The 21,765-nt window shown below is 34.3% G+C and overlaps 1 pseudogene; it reads right to left on the reverse strand.

Annotated features, from left to right (window-relative positions):
- Nucleotides 1-10,464: 10,464 nt before the first annotated feature.
- LOC111719006 lies at nt 10,465-10,565 on the reverse strand (annotated as a pseudogene).
- Nucleotides 10,566-21,765: the final 11,200 nt, after the last annotated feature.

Consider the following 21,765-nt stretch of genomic DNA (forward strand, 5'->3'; position numbering starts at 1 on the left):
TTAATAATTAGAGAGTAAAGCAAAGTGATTGAAAATATTGGTGAAACAAATGAAACTGGTACAAGGCTGAAGGGGAAGTGCTTGGGGCTGTCAAAATTAAGACAGAAAAGAAAGATAAGTGGGGGTTGATGTATTACTAAGAAGAAAGACTTGAGTATAACATTTTGAAGTAGTTTTTTTTTTTTTTTTTTTTTAAAGCATAGTGTGTAATGTTTATAAGTTGACCATAGTCCAGTGATTATCACCCATGTTCCAATACAGTCTGGTTTTCTTCCTGAAGGTGACTATGAAGAAATTTGAGTCAGGCCCATGACTGAAAAACAATAACAAAATCTATAGAATAGAAGACTTATACATAGAAGAAAAAGGACAAAAACAACTATATGAGAGCTTAAGAAGGCAAATACAACTGTATAAGAGCTTAACCACAGGGTTGGTTTTCCCTGAAGAAGAGGGAATAAAATGCTTTGAGGATCAAGAGTCTTCTTATCTTCCCAAGAAGGATCTCGTTAAGAACCACAAGTTATTATGTCAGAGACCATCCAGTAAGAGTCACAGGAGGGACTGAGAAGTAACAGTAGTAGTTGGTGATTCTCTACTCAGGGAAAATGAAGAAGCAATTTGTTTACTTGATAATAGTAATTATGGGACAAAAATTTGAACATAATGGAAAACTTCTTAGGACATCAAAACAGAAGCATTCCCTTCTGGGAACTCATGGGCATAAATAATCCTGCTAGAAAGAAGTTAAAAATGATTATGAACTCTTGGGGAAAAAGCTGAAAGTCTTGGGGGTCCAGATGAATTTTTCTTTATTGCTGTCCATTAAAATCAAGAGATGCAAAAGAGAAAAAAATAACTTGTGAATAGCTGACTAAGAAGATGATTTCTAAGAATAGGATTTGGATTACAGGACCGTGACTTAAAATGCAAAGATGACAAATTCCTGGCAAGAAACAGAATACAGTGAACAAAGCCTTATAAGAATTTATTTGCTGTGTGTCAGTTAACAAACTTTTATTATGTGCTTTTATTATATTAGGTGAAAAAGATAAGTAGTCATATAGACAATAAAGTATTAGACTTGGAGTCAGGAAGGCGAGTTCAAAACCTACTTCATGACATAGGTAAGTGGAGCAGGAGATAGAACACTGAGCTTGGAAACAGGAAGTCTCATCTTTATGAGTTCAAATCTGGCCTTGGATATGTAATAGCTATGTGACCCTGGCCAAATGACTTAGTCTTGTATGTCTAAATTCCTCATGTGTAAAATGAGCTGGAGAAGGAAATGATAAACCACTCTAGTATTTGTGCAAAAGAAAATCCCAATAAGGTCGCAAAGAGTCAGACATGACTGGAATGACTAAACACACATTTTACAGGCATTAAGTATTGGGGATACAAAAAAGGACAGAAATATAATCCCTACTCTCAAGGAAGAGAAATATGCAAACAAACATGTATATGATAAGATATATTCAATTTGAAGAGGAATTATCATGGAGGGAGAGCACTAGCAATGGGCAAGACCAGAAAGATCTACTAAAGAAAGTAGGCTTTTACAAATATAATTCAAAAAACTTCAAATTAAAAATGATGGAATACACACACACACACACACACACACACACACACCACCTCCCTAAGTTAGATTTCATAGAAATTTAGGCAGCAAACTAAAGGTCCTAAAATAAGGAGGCAAATTTGATTTCATAGATATTACTGAGATTTGATCAGATAAAATATATGATTGCTTTAGTTCTGGATGTTAAAAGAAATAAGATATGTTAAAAAAATGGTTGAAGGTTAGCATTTTATATTAATTATTATTAATTATTTTATATAATATATAATATATTTTATATAATATATAATATATTTATATAATGTATTAATTAATATAATTAATAATTAATTATTGTATACTCATGTCAGCAGATCCAGGAACTGGAAGAAGGAACCATGAGAGAGAGCATTTAGGTGAAAGTCAATGGAAGGATCAATAGATGTACTTTTTGTCATTAAAATGTAGTGGAGGCCACTTGGACAGAAGGAAGAAATAGATGAGTTTGGGAAACAAATTTCAAGTCTGGCACAGAGGCCTGATATGAAATAGTGACTTCTATTTTCCTTCCATCTGCAGAAACTTTTTTACTTGGATTAATGATAATTTCCTCTTCAAAAGGCAGAAGAACTAAGAAGGGGAAATTCTATTCTGGGAATGAGTTACTAAAAGGGAAGAACTGGTATCTGAGTAGAAATACTGGAAACGTGAGGGGAAGCAACCACTGTTTCTTAGAGTTTGTGATAGATAAGAAGAAGAAAATTAGTCAGTCTGATTTGGGCCATCAACTTTGGTAACCAGATTTCAAAGAGTTCAGGAAAAAAACCCCACCAAAACAAAACAGGTAGAATTCCATGGACTAAAACGTTAAAAAAAAAAAAAAAAAAAAGTCAACTTAGTATGATCAAGTATATTATAAGAACAATATCAATTGTCTTTGAGATTTGACTAGTTCAAGGGTTGATATAGCTTCTTAGTCACTTGGGTAGAAAACAGCCAAGAAGTGAGGGACTGATTCCTTAATTTGAGGTTTTTGACCATAGTCCAGAGGCATGAATAAACCTGGGAAGCAATGTATAACTGAATCAGTGTTTTATCCTGAATGAATAGACCTTCCCTGTTCTGAATATCCTTTCCCCACTATGACTAAATAAACCTTTTTTGCTAAACTACTAACTAGAGGGATCACAATTGATTCATCTCCTTTCAACTTATGACCTAAACAACCAGAGGTCAGGCCTGGACCAGGCCCAGCCTGTTACACATAAGACATGCTTAAGAATGAGATTCTGAAAAACCAATTGGAAACAATTTACAATGAGGAGGATAATTGGGATTTGTTTGAAGAGACTGATGTGGAAGCATAGGAAATTCAAAAATTAACTTAGATTTTAAAAGGTGAATGACATATAACCTGTTTTTCCAGGTATGATTTATCTGTGATATGCACATGGTACCTCATGAAAATATTTTCAGAATGGCACAACAAGTCCAAAATCCCCCCCATTTCTGTTTTTTGTTACTTTGTTGATATGATCTGCCATTGCAAATGTGATCATCAGCTTAAATGACAGTTGTGTATATATCATTTCTTACTTGGTTAATTCAGCTATACTACTCTATGTATCAAGCATTTTGATTTTTTTTTTAAGATTGGTTTCAAGGGTTAAATGGACCAAGAGAACATTATATATAGTAATACCAATAGTATTTTAAGAACAATTTTGAGCAAATTTGAGCAATTTGTAAATACCCAAATTAACTATAAAGAACATATGAAGAAAAATGCTAGTTGTATCCAGAGAAAGGACTAATAAATAGAAGTATGTATATAATAATTACATGTATATATATGTATTTATGTGTGTGTGTTTGTGTGTGTGTGTCTGTGTGTGTGTGTGTATCTGTATGCCTAATTGTATCCATCTCTGAGGGGAAAGAAAAATAAAGAAAAAAATTTAACTTGATAATTTTATTTGAAAGGAATAGCAAATTATGAATAGCAGATTTTCAGTTTCATGTATAATCTTCTTATTGTGTTACATTATGGAAATACTTGTATTCAATATATTAATAATTAAATTTAAAAAATTTTAAATACAAATCATCTGATCTGCTCACTTTTTTAAAAAAAGAAAAAATAGAAAGATCAAAGAAGAGCTTCTTGTGGATGATAATAACTGACAATAGAAAACATGGAAAGCTGCTTAACTCTAATTTTGCTTCTGTTTTCTCTCTCATGAATATAGACTTGCATTGGAAACAACAAAACAAAACTATGGAGTTGGTACCCAAGATGAACAAAAGGATTCTAAGTGAGTACGTAGGTGCCCTAGGATTAAGTCAAATTACCTGGCCCAGATGAATTAAAACATTAGGTCATAAACTAATAGAAAAATTTGATTAATGAGCCACTGACAGTGATATTTCAAATGTCATAGAAAACATAGAAATATGGTACCATATAATCAGAGAAGGGCAAATATATCCATTTTCACAAAATAAAAATAAAAAGGAAGAGAAAGCTTTCAAACTATAAGCTAATGAGGTTCCCTTTTGATTTCTATGAAAATTCTAAAATAGCTCAGTAAAAAGATGGTTAACAAACACCTGGAAAAGGAAGCATTAATTACTAGAGCCAGTATGATTTCATCAAATTCTTGCCATTTAGATAGGGAGAAAGCTGTAGATAAAATTATTTTCAGCAAAGTTTTTGCTAAAGTATCTCATACTATTCTTGTAGACAAGATGGAAATATAAGGATCAGATGAATTCACAACTTGTTGAATGGTTAGAACCAAAGAGTAATTGTTCATTTCTCCAAAGTCAACATGGCAAGAGCTTTCTAATGGCGTATTCTAAGGAGCTAAGCTTGGCCGTTTGCTCCTTAACATTTTCATTAAAAAGAACAAAAACAAAAACAAACTTGGATAAAGGCATAGATAACACAGTCATCAAATTTGCAGATGATATCAAATAAGAGGAATAACTAACACACTGGATAACAGAATTGGGGTCCAATAAGATATTAAAAGATTAGAACATTGGACAGAAATCTAATATTAAGTTCAATAATAATAAATGTAAAGTTATGCACTTCAGTATAAAAAAAATCAACTCTACAAGTATAAGATGTAGAAAGCATGGTTAGATAGCAGTTGTTCTGAAAAAATAGAAATTTTAGCAGACCACAAGTTCAATATGACCAAGTTATGTGATAAGGCAACCAAAAATGTTCATATTATTTGAGGATTTTTTTTTTTTTTGCCATTGATGTATTCTATCTAAAATATTGTGTTCACTTCTGGGTGTCACAATTTAAGAAAATCCTAACAAGTAGTTCAAATATAGAATGAACTATCTTGAGAGGAGATAGATTACAACTTCTTGAAGGTCTTCAGGAAAAAAAAAATGACAATTTATTAGGTATGTTACAGACTGAACTCTTTTTTTCAGATGTTAATAAACCCAGGGATCTTTGGAAGTTCTTTCCAGCCTTCAAATTCTATGATTCTCTATAATGTCCTGAGACTCTTGACCCTTACCAACAGAATGTAAGCTACTTGAGGACAAGAATAGTTTTACTTTTGTCTTTGAATCCCCAACTCCCCATGCAGTATTGAATATTGTAATAGGTTCTTAATAAGGGCTTTTTGAATAAATGAATCAGTATTTTTAACCCCATTTTACAGATAAGGAAAAAGAACAAAACTAGGTTTTAATAAATCTCAGTTGAACATATAAATCTATTCATAGGCTTTATCCTATGCCCCCCTTTAGTGCAGATGTTAGGCATTTGTCCAGATAATTTTCCTTACAATTAAAAGTCCAAAAGTGAAGGACATGGTAGGTTCTTTCAAACAGAAGGTAAATTATTTAAATGATCACATCATCAATATCTCTTGGGTGCTGGTTGCTGAGATCTTTTCCAAATCTTAAACTTTTTGATTCTGTAATTATGCTTACCAGATAATGACTCATTTGGAGAAGCCTTTGCTACCAACTGTAGGAGTTGAACTAGGTTAGAGAAACTGAGCAGATTGTCTCATTTTGAAATTCATAGAAATTGCCCTTATTTAAATTGCTATAGTGAGTAACCTCTATTCAGAACTTGAGCAAATGATTTAACTTCTTTGGACCTCAGACTTTTCATCTATAAAAATAAGGGGATTAAAGATTTTCAATCTACAGTCCTTAAGCTGGCTATCCACCACTATGTGCTACCTCTCAAATGTAGTCCATTCATAGCAATATTGTGATCTACATATGCTTTTTCAATTAATCTTCCCATCAAATATGCTTTTTTTTTTTTTTAAGATTATTTATTTCTTGTCTTCCATGAAAAGATGCAAGATTAATAGGAACTGAAGCTAGACAGTCCAGGAAAAGTGAGTTTGGAGTTAGAGGATTCAAATTTTGGCCCTAAAGTTACCCATACATATAACCTGTAAATAAAAGGCTATTAAAATTAAAAAAAAAAAAAAAAAAACAAATTTTGGCCCTGTTATTTTCTTCTTTCATGACCTAGAGCCAATAACAACTTCGCTGGGCTTCGGTTTCTTGATCACTGAAACCAGACGGTTGTATCAAATGATAAACAGGGTCCTTTCTACTTCTAAATCATAGGATTCTATAAGTCTGAAGTAGGATAGATGCCTTTGAATATAAGCCACAGACCTTCAGTTCCAGCTAGAGATTACTATCTAGAGCAAAAATGCAGTATTAGAAAAATGAAACACCTACCTAACCGTGACATGTTCAAAGGCTTCCTTTCTAGTGGTTTCCTGGTGTTAAATGATTGGGGAGGGGGGCAGGGAGGAAGGAAAGGAGGAAGAAAGATGACAAGCCCCTGAGGAAGCCGCAGCAGTTTCCAAAGTCTCCTCAAAATGGCATATTCTTCTACAAACAAACTAAGCAAGCCTACCAGATGCCCCCCTATCCCCACCCCCAACCTGAGGGAAAGCTGCCCCTTTCACAGCACAAGGCGAGATTCTCTTCAGTCTGTGTGGGCTGTGATTTGTCATTTTCCTTTCTTCTCAGTGCCTTCCTTGCTCTCTGTGATATTTTTATTTGTGTGTGCTTTTTTTTTTCTTCTTCAGAAATTCTGTTTTAGAAGTCTTGTTTCCGGACATAAACTGTAATTACCTTTGACTGTGAAGAGAAGCCAAGAAAATGAAGCAGAAGATGACATTTTATAACAGAGGCACATTAAGAGATCTTTGGAACACGTTCCCTGTCAATTTTGCCTCTGACTTTTTTTTCTTGACATTTGCAGGTGGCTTGGGGGCGATGTCTCTTGGATGCCATTGCCGGGGAAAAAAATCTTTTCCATTTCTTTAGGCAAGAAGAGTGGTTATCCAGTAAGTGGCAGCAAACAGCTTAAAGATGCATCTGCTCTGATTTACTGTTACAGACTTTTATGAATGAAGTAGAATCACTGATCCAGCAGCCGAAGATGAAAGTAATGGACGCTGAGAATTTCCTTAACACATGGGCCTATCATTTCCTCTCCTTCCAGCCTCCAAGGCATGAACAAAGGAAGACCTACTTGAAAGAGTTTCTTAAGAGCTCTCCTTATTGGGAATTCAATATTTTCCTAAACTGAAGAGGGCTGTACTGTTTTCTCCTTTGGTAATTCTTATATTATAATCTCTTCTTTAGAGATAATTAGTTGTTGGACTCCTGATGAATCTGATGACCTCTTTAAAACGGGCCAGGCAAATTATGATAACCCCCAGCTGGGCAAAGTGAAGTGAGACTATTTTGTAGATCTGCTTGTGGGAGGATGGGTGTCCTGTGCGAGTGGGGGTGAAGGGGGAAGGAAGGTCAGGGCTGCAGACGGGCTAATTTAATTAATACTGCTGCTGGGCCGATGAGGTAGCCCTTCACCCCTCCCCCAAGAATGTTCTGGACTATAGCCATGGCCATTATTTAAAGGAAAGGTGAAATGTTCCTAGACATTATGCAAAGCTACAGTTAAGAGCTGTTAGATGGTTAACATACTCTAGTTGTGGGCAGAGACTGGCCATTAAAACCTGTTTTACTCATTGATAGTGTATGTCTGCCTGGAAATGGGGTCTAAAGTATAGAGCACAGGATTTGGAGACCAGGAGATCAGCTCTGGGATCACTTGCCTCTCAGGGCCCCAGGCAGCTGTATCAGCTTATCTGAGACATCCTATCTCCCTGGACATGCCCAGGTACCGGAGGAGTCTCAGCTAGGTGTGTCACAAAATCCCCAGACCTCCAGCCCCAGTTACAATCGGCTGAAGGCTTGACCTCCAGAAAGTCAGAGTTGGAGAGAAGTGAGGTTAAGTCCTGAGGGAACAACAACAAAAAAAGGGGGGGTGGGGGGGTGGGAATAAAGGGAGGAGGGTTGAAAGAAAAGAAGAGGAATTTTAAGGTCCAGATAAAGAATCTAGAGGATTAACTACCGGGGATCTTTTTTTTGTTGCCTGCTTAAATGTCAGTAGGTCATGATTCCTTAGAGTGCCCTAAGCAAGACAAAAGTCTGGAACCACTGCTCCCATCTCCCGAGTTGTAGGAGGTTGGTGGTTATTTGCCTATTTCTGTATTTAAGTGCCTGGATGCACACTATAGCATGTTGAAATATTTATGAAGGGCATCTAGGAGAGATGGGGCAGCTAGGTTGCTCTGCAATCAACTCATCTTGAGTTCAATTCTGACCTCAGACACTTCCTCGCTGTAGGAGCCTGGACAAGTCACTTAATCCTGTTGGCTTCAGTTCTTCATCTGTAAAATGAGCTGCGGAAGGAATAGCAAACCACTCTAGTATCTTTGCCAAGAAAATCCCAGATGGGGTCATGAAGAGTTGGACACGACTGAACCAACTAAACAATAACATTTGAAAAAGCCAATTGCAACTTAAATCAGTTTCTGTTGCAATTTCCTAGAAACTGAAAAATGATGAAGAAATCCTAGAATGTTTTGATTATAAAGCTGCTGTATATGGAATGCACTAGATTATTTACACATAATTAATGCTTTACTGATCTAAGATGATCATCATTTTTATTTTTATATATATGCTAGAAGTCTATGTTTTTGGAAACTCTAAAAAGATGGAAGCAAATCTATGGACACATTCCCAGGAAACTATTGTAATGGAAATTGTTGTAGACAATTCCAAATTAATTTAAAATTGCTTTGAGGAAGGAAAAATTTGGACACAAATTCAAGAGTGAATGAACCACAGAGACAAAAGGAAGGGGGACACAAAGGGAGCTTAAAGACCCTTAGGTTTGGAATGGAAGGACCTTGGCCAAAATGTCAGCTCTGCCATTTACTATATATTTAACTTTGAACAAGTCACTTAAAGCTCTCTAAGACTCAGTTTCCTCATCTGTAAAATGAGAAAGTTAGTTAAGATGACCTCTGAGGTCCTGTCCAGGTCTAACTCTATGATCATATAAGTTGTTAAATCTGTATCAGATTTATAAGAGACTCTCTTTTTTGAGGGGTTAATTAAAATATCCCTTTATCATTAATTTTTTTCATATTTTTATACTGGTTATGTTGTGCAAGAAAAATCAGACCCAAAAGGGAAAAAACTATGAAAAAGAAAATAAATAAACAAAAAGTTAAAATTCTATGCTTCAATCCATATTCAGTTTCCATAATTTTTTCTCTCTGGATGTGGATGGCATTTTCCATCCCAACCATTGTAATTGAATTGAACCACTACATTAACGAGAACAGTCAAGTCCATCATAGTTAATCATCATATAATTTTGTTGTTACTGTACTTACTTTTTAAAAATATATATATTATATATTCATTTTTAACATTTACTTTTATAAGATTTTGATTTCCATTTTTTTCTCCCTCTCTTCATCTCCTCCTGCCTCCCTCATCAAGTGGAAAGCACACTCCTATAGGTTATACATGTACTATTATATTAAACATATTCCCACATTAGTCATTTTGTGAAACAAGAATCTGAACAAAAAGGAAAAACTGAAATGCAGCTTTATAATTTTTTCTTTCAGTTAATATATAATAAATTTTTACTTCTCTATTCAGTACAGGATACAGTATTTTATGCAGACTACAAATTACCAGGCTCTCTTGTCTTTGGGCTAGTTTGCCCCACTAGACTTCTAAGAGTGCCTTAAAGGCACACTTGCTTGGCCAGACTGGTCTTTATCACCTTAGAATTGTATGCAAGTGACTTAAGATATCAGTAGATAAAACAGGTTATCTTTCTGCCAAGTGAAGTTTTCCAGGCTACGTCTCATCCAAGAGAAGGGTGGTAAAACATCTCCCAGGGTTACTTGGCATTAAATCCATTTAATCCTCATGAATGAATAAAAAGGCATTTATTAAGCGCTTGCTCTGTATCAGCTTGCCAAATGATAGAGATACAAATATAAAAGAGATTATCTCTGCCCTCAAGGAGCTTACATTCTAATGTCATCATCAGTCCAGATATATAAGGTCCTAATTGCTTTCTACTTTTGATTAGTCATGTTTGATTTATCACTAATAAAATTGATTTCTATTTTTTAAAATGGACTCAATATCAAAAAATTTGGGAGGGTGGGGGATAAAAGGTTGTTTTTAAAATGTTTCTATAAATACCATCAATGCTATATTTTCCAGAAAAATTGTATGTATTTATAGATTTTTTTCAGATCTTTGGTCTTTCATTTTCTTTTGCAGTCCCTATTTTTCCCTCTTCCTTTCTGGAAACTTTACTTATTTTTAACTCCTTTATCAACTAGTTGATAAGAGGGGAAAAAAAGAAGAAATGAAACTTGGAAAAGTCAGAATTACAGAATTTCAGCTCTTTATGGCCAAACTTGTAAGTGAGAATAGGGAAGAAAGGACAGAGGATATGAATTCCAGTACTTAATAAATGCTTATTGATGATCAATATGTCATACTGAGTTTGCTTCACGAATTTGCATGTCATCCTTGTGCAGGGGCCATCTTTTCTGTATTGTTCCAATTTTAGTATATGTGCTGCTAAAGTGAGCGCCCATTCTGAGTCTGTAGTCCACCCAGATCTTTTTGAACAAACTTCTATCTAGTCATCTCCCCTCCCCCTGTTTCTTGCCCCCATCCAAAGTCAATCTTTATTTCTTTAATTCAAGTAAAAAAACTCCATTTATTCTATTCCATTTTATCTTATTAGACTTGGCCTTTTATGCTGTCAAGACTTTTTTGAATGCTAACTCTATCATGCATTGTGTTAGCAACCCAGCTTCGGCTCATCCATAAATTTGATGAACATGTCACCAAAATGTACAGCTGTCTAAGGCACTCCACTGGTGGCTTCCTTTCAAGATACTTTTTATTTAGGTACTTTGTAGTTCTGATAAAAGGTTTGGTGGGAGACAAATTTAAGTTAAATTTGCAATCATTTCTGGATAATTTCTGAATTATACAAAGGTAGCATGATGTATAGAAGGAGAATGGTATGGAGAATAGAAAGGTAACCTTGAAAGCTAACCTCTGTTCTCTGGGAGAATTTAAGTGAGTGAAACGACTTGTATTGCTGGACTGTATTGCTGACTTGTATTGCTGGAGGATTTTCCTTATGAAAACTCCTCAATCCATATTCCAACAAAGCATAATGGATTTTAAAGTTTGGGGAAGGATTCAAATCTTGGCTTTGATATCTAACAGGTAAGTCTGGATAAGCACCTTTGAACTCCCATTTTTTCATCAGTGAAATGAAAAATATATTTTTATTATCTACTTCATAGAAGCTTTGTTAGGATGTTGCTTTGCAAAGCATAAAATACTTTATGATATTATTCAATTCAAGAAATACTTGATGACTACTTCTTATATGTGGAGCACTATTCTAAGCGCTGTTAGGATACCATAGGAAGTTCTTTCCTCAAAAAATTGATGATTTAAAAAGAAAGTTAACACATATAAATAATGACAAGACAAAAACAAAACATGAATGCTTGTGTAAATATCAAATAGTATGAGATTTCCTAAGAAAAGGTATTATTTTTGGCTTCACTAGGATAAAGGGTTGGAATCAAGTTAAGCTTCAAGATATATTTAGCACATAAACTCATTTTCTTTCTTTTTAAATATTTTCTTTTTTCCCATTGCATGCAAAAACAATTTTAACCTTTGTTTTTCACAGTTTTCAGTTCCAAATTTTCTCTTAGCCTTCCCACCTACCCCTTCCTGCTCTCCACTTAGAAAACAACACTTGGATAAAAATATAAGCTAATTTTTTTGTTGTTTTATTTTTCTGGTTATACATGTACATTAACTTTTAAAGCACACATTTCTTTATGAATCATGTTGGAAGAGAAAAATCAGAATAAAGGGGGGAAACCACAAGAGGAAAAAAGAAGCGAACATAGAATGTTTTGGTTTATATTCAATCTCCAGTTCTCTTTCTGGATACAGATGGCATTTTCTATCCAGAGTTTTCTGGTCTTGTCTTGGATCACTGAACCACTGAGAAAAACCAAGTCCTTCATAATTGATCATTGCACAATCTTGCTGTTTCTGTGTATAATAGTTCCTGGTTTTGCTTGTTTCCCTCAGCATCAGTTCCTCTAAATCTTTCCAAGTCTTTCTAAAATCAACTTGTTCATCATTTTAAAAATAAAATAACATTCCATTACCTTCATATACCACAACTTATTCAACCATTCCCCAATTGATGGGCATCTATTCATTTTCCCATTCCTTTCTAAAACAAAAAGAGCTGCCAAACATTTTTGTATATATGTTCCCCCCCCCCCCCCCCTTTATGATTTCCTTGGGACAATAGTGGCACTGCTGGGTGGAAGGGTATATATTCCCTTTGGGCATAGTTCCAAATGACTCTCCAGAATGGTTGGATCATTTCACAATTCCACCAACAATGTATCAGTGTCCCAGTTTTCCCACATCTCCTCCAACATTCATCATTATTTTTTCCTGTCATTCTAGCCAATCTGAAAGGTGTGAGGTAGTACCTCAAACTTGCTTTAATTTTCATTTCTCTGATCAGTAATGATCTAGAGCATTTTTTAATATGACTTTAGAAGGCTTTCATTTATCATCTAAAAATTGTCTGTTCATGTCTTTTGACTATTTATCTATTGGATAAACTAATTCTTAAAGAAAGAGATAAGATTGAAGAAGCAAAGACATAGGTCAGAAGCTTATAGTATTGTAGCAATAGTAGTGGGGAAGACTGGGTTCAAATCCTTCTTTGCTTGTTGCCTAACTTTACATAACCTATTAAAAATTTCTGAGGCTTAGTGTTTTTCCTCTGAAAAATGGAGAAAGTCCTTGAATGGGGAGGTGAAAAAAAAAAAAAGCTTATAAGCCTTAAAGTATTTTATAAATTTAAATTGTTAATATTGCTAGTACATTTCATATAGAAAATAGCATAGGAAAAGACCTGACAGAAAAGTCCCAGATGAGTTCAGAGACACACTTGGTTTGAATATAAGATATGAAAAGGAGACAACTCTCACATAAGGCTGGAAAGAAAAGTTGAAACCAGATTACTTTAAAACAGAGCTTCTTAAACTTTTTCCAGTCATGACCCCTTTTCGCTTAAGACATTTTTATGTGATTCCAGCATATAGGTATATAAAATAGTATACAAATCGAACATTTAATAATAATTATCATAATTTCACAACGCCAAAATTCATTTACAAGATCTTATATGGGATCATGAACCACACACAGTTTAAGAAGCTGAATCTTACATGACTAAGAAGTTTCGATTTAATTTTTCCTTTCACATTGTCACCCCTCATAAGTTCCAAGAAACTCTTGATACAGTGTATGTCTTTGGCCTAAAAGAGATGGCCAAAGGATCATTCTTTTTAATAACTTGTTGGGCTTGCTAATGAAATGATTAAATTGCCCCCCCTCCAAAAAAAAAAAGAAATTTGGACTTTATTTGAAAGGCAAGTGGGAGCCATGCAAGATTTTTAACCAGAGGGATGAGATCATCAAAGTTTCCATTTAGGAAAAGTAATTTGAGAGAAGCTATTATGTTAAAATAGATGGGAGAGAGTGAAAGAAACCTATATAATCTAGCCATTTTATTTGTCTTCTCTATTAACCAACAAATATTAAAGAGTGAAAGTTATGGATCACTCAAAGGACAACAGATAGACATATAGGCATTCAAATAGATTATATTTTTCATTTGAGCTTCATAACCTTAAGAAGTAGATAGTATAACCATTATTATGTCTACTTTATAGATCAGGACCCTAAATGGATGCTTAAAGACTTTAAATGACTCCAGACTTCTTCATTACACAACTACTAAATTTCAGAGGTGGGATTTGAACCCAGGTCTTCTTCAAATTCAGTATTCAATCAGTACTACACGAATGTAAAAAAATGACCTAAGGGATATTAAGGAAATGTAATGGGAAAAGAGGTGATCTCATTATCTAGCAAGCTTAAGGGCCAACAGAGGGACATTCTGAGTGCCTTAATACCTTGGGATCAACAACAACAAAGACTATGGGGAATACCTCCAGGCCATTGGCTATATCCAAAGTATAAGATTCAGGACAAGTATTGGTATGGATGGATTGTGATCTGAAATGATAGAAGAAATACTCACATCACAGGTCCATTGAAAGTAAAATAGCCTTGTCTCACACTGGCTTGGATAACTAAAAATTGGCTATAATCAGTAATGTGGAAATGATGTTTTTGGGTCGTGTCTGACTCTGAGACCTCCTTTGAAAGTTTTCTTGATAATGATTGTAGGGTGGCTTGGTCATTTCTTCTCCATCTCATTTTACAGATGAAGAAACTGAGGCAAAGAGTTAAGTGACTTGCTCAGGGTCAGCACAGCAGGAAAGTGTCTGAAGCCAGATTTGAGCTCAGAAAATGAGTCTTCTTCACTCCAGGCCCACAACTCCCTCCACGGAAACACCTAATGGCTCTAGGATGAGACCAAGGCTATTCCAATATGAACCAGAATGAATCAGAATGAGAAAGTATTTTGAGAATATTCACTTTGGTGCTCATATGCTCCTTATTTGCTTATATGTTCCTTAACTCATCCAGAACCTAGCAAAATAAACCATGTATATGTCTTTTTAAAAAATACATTGGATTTCAGAGTCCGATTCTTTTTGCACAGCAAAATAATGGTTTGATCATGTATATTTATTGTGTATCTAATTTATACTTTAATATATTTAACATCTACTGGTCATCCTGCCATCTAGGGGAGAGGGTGGGGGGAAGGAAGGGGAAAATTGGAACAAAAGGTTTGGCAATTGTCAATGCTGTAAAATTACCCATGCATATAACTTGTAAATAAAAGGCTATTAAAAAAAATATATTGGACCAAATTTGAAGACCCTATGGAAAGAATTTTCCATTTATTAGTAATAACAATAATTTACATGTATTCAGCACTTTATGTTATAAAACATTTTACATATTATTTCATTTGATTCAACTTATATCACAGTGGATAGAGCATTGGGCCAGAAGTCAGACAGGCCCTTCTTAACTTTGTTTCCCAAGCCAAAAAAGCTAGGACACCTGTAGGAGGGGTTCAAATGAGATACAGACCTAATAGTGGTATTATTAGATCAAAGAGTATGTGCCGTTTGATTGCCCTTTGGGCATAGTTCTAAATTGCTCTCCAGAATAATTGTATCCCATCCATCAAGAATGTATTAGTATCCTCATTTTTCTATATCTTCTCCAATATCAATCACTTTTCTTTTCTGTCATAGTAGCCAAACTGATAGTCTAAGGTGATACCTCAGAGTTGTTTTAGTTTGCATTTCTTGCATTGCACATTGCATTGCATTGCACATAAATAGTTATTTAGAACATTTTTTTCCTGTGTCTATAGATGGCTTTGATTTCTTCATCTGAAAATTGCAAAGCAAGGGTTCTTAAAGCTTTTTGGGGTCATGGATCTCTTTGGCTATCTGGTGAATCCTTCTCAGAATAATATTATAAAAATATAGAAAATAAAATGCATAGAATTAAAGGACATCAATTATATTAAAATAGTTATCAATTTTTAAAACATTTACAGGCTCCCAGTTAATAATGAGTGCAGGGGCTGATCTGAATTGGTAGAGAAAATTTCTTCATTGGTAGTTTACAATACCAATGAAATCATAGAATTAATACAAAATAAAAATCCCTAAGTATAGGAAGGATTGCTATCCCCATTTTACAGATGAAGAAGCTGAAACTTAGACATAAAGTAATGATATTAGTTTACATAGCTAAATAGGAGATGCAGGGTTAGAGCCCAGGTCATTACTACATCATACACCAGTGATTCTGCAAATGAAAAGTTAACCAAAATAGATTTTGAGTCTGAAGCTAATTTATACAAACATTTCAGCAGGGCTGGCCTAGGCCAGAAGATCAGAAGATGGATTTAGAGCTGGAAGGGACCTTAGAGGTCATCTACAATCATTCTTGTAGTTCGTGATGTAAACTTTGTATTTTTTTAAAGTTGTTTTAAACTCTTTAACAGGGAGGGGATAGAACGATTATTCTGATTTGTTACTCTGAGAAAATTCTCAATTTCTAGGCATTCAGAATTTGCTTGACTTGGTGTGATGAAATTAACTAATCCAGTATACTTTAGGTAATAAATTCAATAATGAATTGAAACTCCTTAAGATTGGAATTCAGAAAGAATAAATATTATTGATTCTATCTTTTGAGAAGTATTTCTTGGCTAATGAAACATTTTGCTGGAGTTTTATATTTGTTTTATCAAATTTTCTTTAGGAAATAAATATACTTTTGATTTCAGCAGCTTCTACAATTCATCTAAATATATGAGTATGTAAATTCATTGTTAATTGTAAATCAAGAAGTGAGATATTATGTAGACAAATTGCTCAAGAAGTGAGATATTATGTAGACAAATTGCCTCTACTCAGTCTTAAATCCCTTTGTTTATCTTTTCTCACCAATGATGTAAGCATTCTATCATACTTTTTCAGTGGGATGTTTGTAGGCATTCTACCAAAAATATTTATTTCTATTCTTGGCCACAAGAGTCATCTCTTACTTAAATTGGATATATACCATACTTTGCTGATGTATATTGTACCACACAATGAAATTGAAGTAATTAGGATTGGTTCTTTCATTCTTCCGACCGTAATTTAATCTTTCATTGTTATCAATGTCAAACAAATTGTTGTCCTTATATAAAATGTACTACAGTTATTAACTTAGAAATAATATGATTTTTACTCATCTAGTTCCTTTACCTAGGGTACTGCCTACTTAATTGTATTTTCTAACCCTTTCCTAACAGAAGGTAGAATCCAGCCTAATGAGTGGTTAATTCATTGAGCTGTTTTTGTGTGCTAGAGAATGTCTATGTAGGTAGCATGGGAGATAACTTAATGGTGCCAAGATTATTTTCTGCCAAGAACCATGGGAAATATTGCCAAGTAGGCAAAGTTTATCTTTGGCATCCTCCTACTTTAATTTCAATGCCCTTCTCCTATCTCCTAGAGGTTTTTCTATTCTCTAGGTATCCAACGCTCTCACATGTGCAGTACAATACTAATAATTGTGTATATTATAAAATTTACACAAAATCACAATAAAAAGGATAAAATGAAGATAAATTAATATTTTTAAAAGCATTTATTGTTAAGAAAAATCTTTTTTCTCGCTAAAGTATTATTAACAACAATATCTTAATGAGAGCAATGTAATTGAATATATATTATTTTTGAAAATTCTAAGTTCAGTTAATTTTGATAATGGTTGTTCTAAAACATGTCTCATAAAGATATGTAAATTCAAGTGGGAAAATGTATCATTGATTGTACTTAATAAATCATAATACTTTTCAATCCTATGCAATGAATATGCAAAGATTATCACTGAAATTTGGATATTATTAAAATATTATATATATGGTTCTATAGTTTCATTATACACTCTGCAAATTAGCAAAGATGACAAAAGATGGAAATGATTAATGCTGGAGGGGCTGGGGGAAGATAGGCATATTAATGCATTGTTTTTAGCTCTGAACCAGTACAACCATTTTAGAAAGCAATTTGGAGTTATGGAAGTGACAAAAATATAAAGTTATATAAAGTTGACAAAACTTTATATAAAGTTATATAAGGCTGACAAAACTTATATAAAGTTGACAGTTATATAAAGTGACAAAAATGTCCATATTCTTTGATCCAGAGATTTCACTAGTAGGCATACATATCAAGGAGGCCATTGACAAGCAAAAGATTCCATATATACTAAAATATTTACAGCAGCACTTTTTTATGGTAGCAAAGAATAGGTATAGATCCTCATTTTGGGGGGACTGTCTACACAAATTTTAGTATATGAATATAATGGAATATCACTAAAGTATAAGAAATGACAAATGAATACAGAGAAGGCTGGAAAAACTAAACTAATTCAGAGCAAAGCAAGCAGAGTTAAGAAAACAATATGCACAATGACTACTACATTGTAAAGGGAAAGAACAATTGTAAAATAATCAGAAGTGAATGTAGCAAAATTAGAAAGAAGAACCAAGACCAAAAGAAGAGATATGAGAAAACACTTTCACTCCTTTGTATCAGTAGGATATCCATGTATGTGAACCAATGATTATATTTTGAGATCTTTTTTGCGTTGATTGGCTTTGATAATTGATTTCCCTTTTTTTTTTCCTTGAAAAATACCATTTGCATATATTGTATCTATTATATACTGTGACATATTTAACATGTATAGGACTGCTTGCCATCTGATGGAGGGGGTGGAGGAAGGGAGGGAAAAGTCGGAACAGAAGAGAGTGCAAGGGATAATGTTATAAAGAAATTTTTTTCAAAATAAAAAAAACTTTTTAATTTTAAAATTAAAAAAAGAGAAAAAACAACAACAAAAAAGAAAAATACTGTTTGCTATATGGACTGGCTCTCTGAGGGGGGGAGGAGATGGAAAAATTACTGGTAGAAATTTTGGCAATGTAAAAACAAGATAAAAGTAAAAATGTATTTTTAAAACGCTCTCTGGCTGTTAGATTTTCATATTCTCTTATATTAATCAGTTTTCATAAACTAAGTGGAAGGTTGTTGCATTTTTAATATTTTTACAAGTCGCTCCACTGAAATTCTTCATTTGGAAGATTTTTAAACAGAAATTTTTGTTTTCAAGTTTTGAAAATGTTCACATAAAAGGGTAGTGCGTGTATGTGTGAATGTGTGTGTGAGAGAGAGAGAGAGAGAGAGAGAGAGAGAGAGAGAGAGAGAGAGAGAGAGAGAGATTGTTTTCCACAATTTAAGAGAGATGAGAATAAAGATTCAGATGAAGAAAGCAGTCAACAATGTTAAATGTAGCAGAAAAATAAAGAAGGGTGACGACTGGAAAAATCAATCAGATTCTGCAACTAATTAATTAAGAGAGAGATTACCAATAACTTTGAAGACAGCAGTTTCAGTTGAGAGAGCAAAAGGTTGAAAAGCTAACATTAATAGTGTTGGATGCCCTCAAAGGATAAAACAAAATTTGGAAGATGGGTGAATTTGAGGGAAAAGTGAAATATGGGAGGTACAGGGCAATCATGGGGGTAAAATTAATGAGTGGGGAAACCTTACCATAACCACGAAGTGATCTGGGAGTCAGTGCATGGGGATTAGATCGCACAATATGAAATCTTGCCTGCCAGAACTGTGCAGATTGTGCTAGAATCAAGATAAACTGGGATAGTCCCAGAAAGGATGGAAGGGAGTGTAGTGGGGGAGTGCTGAGCTTTAATGAGTTCATGAAGGGGATAGCATGGTTGGATATTCTGCTGAGGATGAGCTATAACCCACATTCTCACCCTAGGATTGTTTTTATCTCTCTCTGCCCTGCTTGGGAGACCACTCACCGTCGTTGAATATTGCCTCACCTGCTCAGGGTAACAACTACTGACTTGATATTCTAATGAAAGTTATTTACATTGTGTGGAATAGCTAATGAGCTGAAATTCTTCAACAACACCACCCCCCAAAAAAGCTTTCTAAATGAAGGAAAAGATTGTTTGTCAAGATGACTACATACAAAACACAGATACTAAAGATACAACCAGAAAAGATTAGTGAGTCCCTCCCCACAAAGACCTTATGTTCTAGTGGGGAGAGGGAGATAAAGAATTTGGGGGAGTGGTAAGGGAGGAGCCCTTTGGTCTGGAATGGCAAAGGAATTGTGAGGGGCCCCCTTGGGGAGTAGGAGGACACACCCTTTGGGAGAGATGGGAGAGTAGATTTGATGGTGATTATTAAGCTTGAGGGAAGGGGGGCTATCACGTGAGACTTTCACTCATTGACAAGGAGCCCCAGGGTAGAAGTTCTTCTGATGAAAAGGTTAACTTATAACCACTAATAACTTAATCAGGTCAATAAATCTTTACATACCAAGCTATTATGGTAGGATTGAGAATCTTTTCTTGCTGGAATGGACAAATTATTTCACCTTTCAAATCTTAGTTTCCTCATCTATTAAATTATGGGATCAGATTGGATGATCTCTAAATTTCTCAATAGCTGTGTGACCCTGGACAGGTCCCTTAACCCTGTTTGCCTCAGTTTCTTCATCTGTAAAATGAGCTGGAGAAGAAAATGGCAAACTACTCCAGGATCTTTGCAAAGAAAAAAAAAAAGTAGGATACAACCGAAAAAACAATCGATTAACAACAAAATTTCTTTCTGACTCCAACATCTCAAGAATCTTTGAAGAGGAGTCCTGTCCATTGTCCCAGAAAAAATGTATTTTAGAAAAAAAAGAAATAAGTACTGATTAAGCATTCACTATATAACTCAGGCAGTTTGCTAGACACTTTATAAGTATTACCTGTGTGGTCTTCTTGACAACTACCCTGGAAAATAAATGAGGAGGGAATAAGCATTTATATAGAACCTACTATGTGCCAGGTCCTATACTTGGCACTTTTTATAAATATAATTTCATTTGATCCTCAGAACTACTCTATAAGATAGTTACTATTATTATCCTGATTCTATAGTTGAAAAAACAGGCAAAAAGAGATTGAGTTGGGAAACCAGGCCTACCACTCCCTTGCACCATTATTGGGCTATTTTAGGGTATTCATTTACTCTAGGGTCTAGGAACTTCTAGGAATTTCACTTGGGGAGGAGGAAAAGGGAACTACACAAACCTACAGAAGAAATCTATTAGAAACCACACACATGCAAAAATCGATTGTAACACACTCTAGGCTTCTAGTACTCATTACTATATTCTGGTTTTCCCCAAATTCAACACCTTCAGATTAGACAAATAGTTCCAAGGTCAGGGAACCACATTTTAAATATATTTAACATTTTAATTTTATTTAAAGTTTTAAGTTCCAAATTCTATCCCTTTCTCTTTTCCTTCCTCTCTGAGATTATAAGCAAATATAGGTTATCCATGTGCAATTATATAAAATATTTCCAAATTAATAATTTTATACAAGAAGACTTAAATAAAAGAAAAAAAAAAGAAATAAAGCAAGTGAAAAATAGGATGTTGCAGTCTGTATTTAATCAATATCAATTTTTTTTGGAGACAAATAGTATGCTTTATCATTAGTCCTTTGGCATTGTTTTGGATCATTGTAATGCTGAGAACAGCTAAATCATTCATAATTCTTTCTTGAATAATATTGCTATTACTGTGGACAATGTTTTTCTGGTTCTGTTTGTTTCACTATGCATCATTTCATCTAAGTTTTTCCAGGTTTTTCTGAATCATTCTGCCTGTTGTTTCTTATAGCACAATAATATTCCTTAACAATCATATCACAACTCATTTAGCCATTCTCCAATTGATGGGTATCCCTTGGATGTCCAATTCTTAATCACCACAGCAAGAGCTGCTAGAAATATTTTTGTATAATAAGTCCACTTCCATTTTTTGGATGTCTTTGTAATATAGACCTAGCAGTGGTATTGCTGGGACAAAGGGTATGAACAGTTTTATAGCCCTTTGGGCATAGTTCCAAATTGCTTTCTAGAATGATTGGATCAATGAATTAGTATTTCAGCTTTCCCACATTCCCTCCAACATCCAACATTTTCCTTTTTTGTCATATTAGCTACCCTGATAGATGTGAGGTGGTACCTCAGAGTTGTTTTAATTTTAATTTCTCTGAGCAGTAGTGATTTAGAGCATCTTTTTCATATAACTAGAGATACTTTTGATTTTTCTGCCTGAAAACTATT

The sequence above is a fragment of the Sarcophilus harrisii genome, chromosome 1 (assembly GCF_902635505.1).
Source record: "Sarcophilus harrisii chromosome 1, mSarHar1.11, whole genome shotgun sequence".
NCBI lineage: Eukaryota > Metazoa > Chordata > Mammalia > Dasyuromorphia > Dasyuridae > Sarcophilus > Sarcophilus harrisii.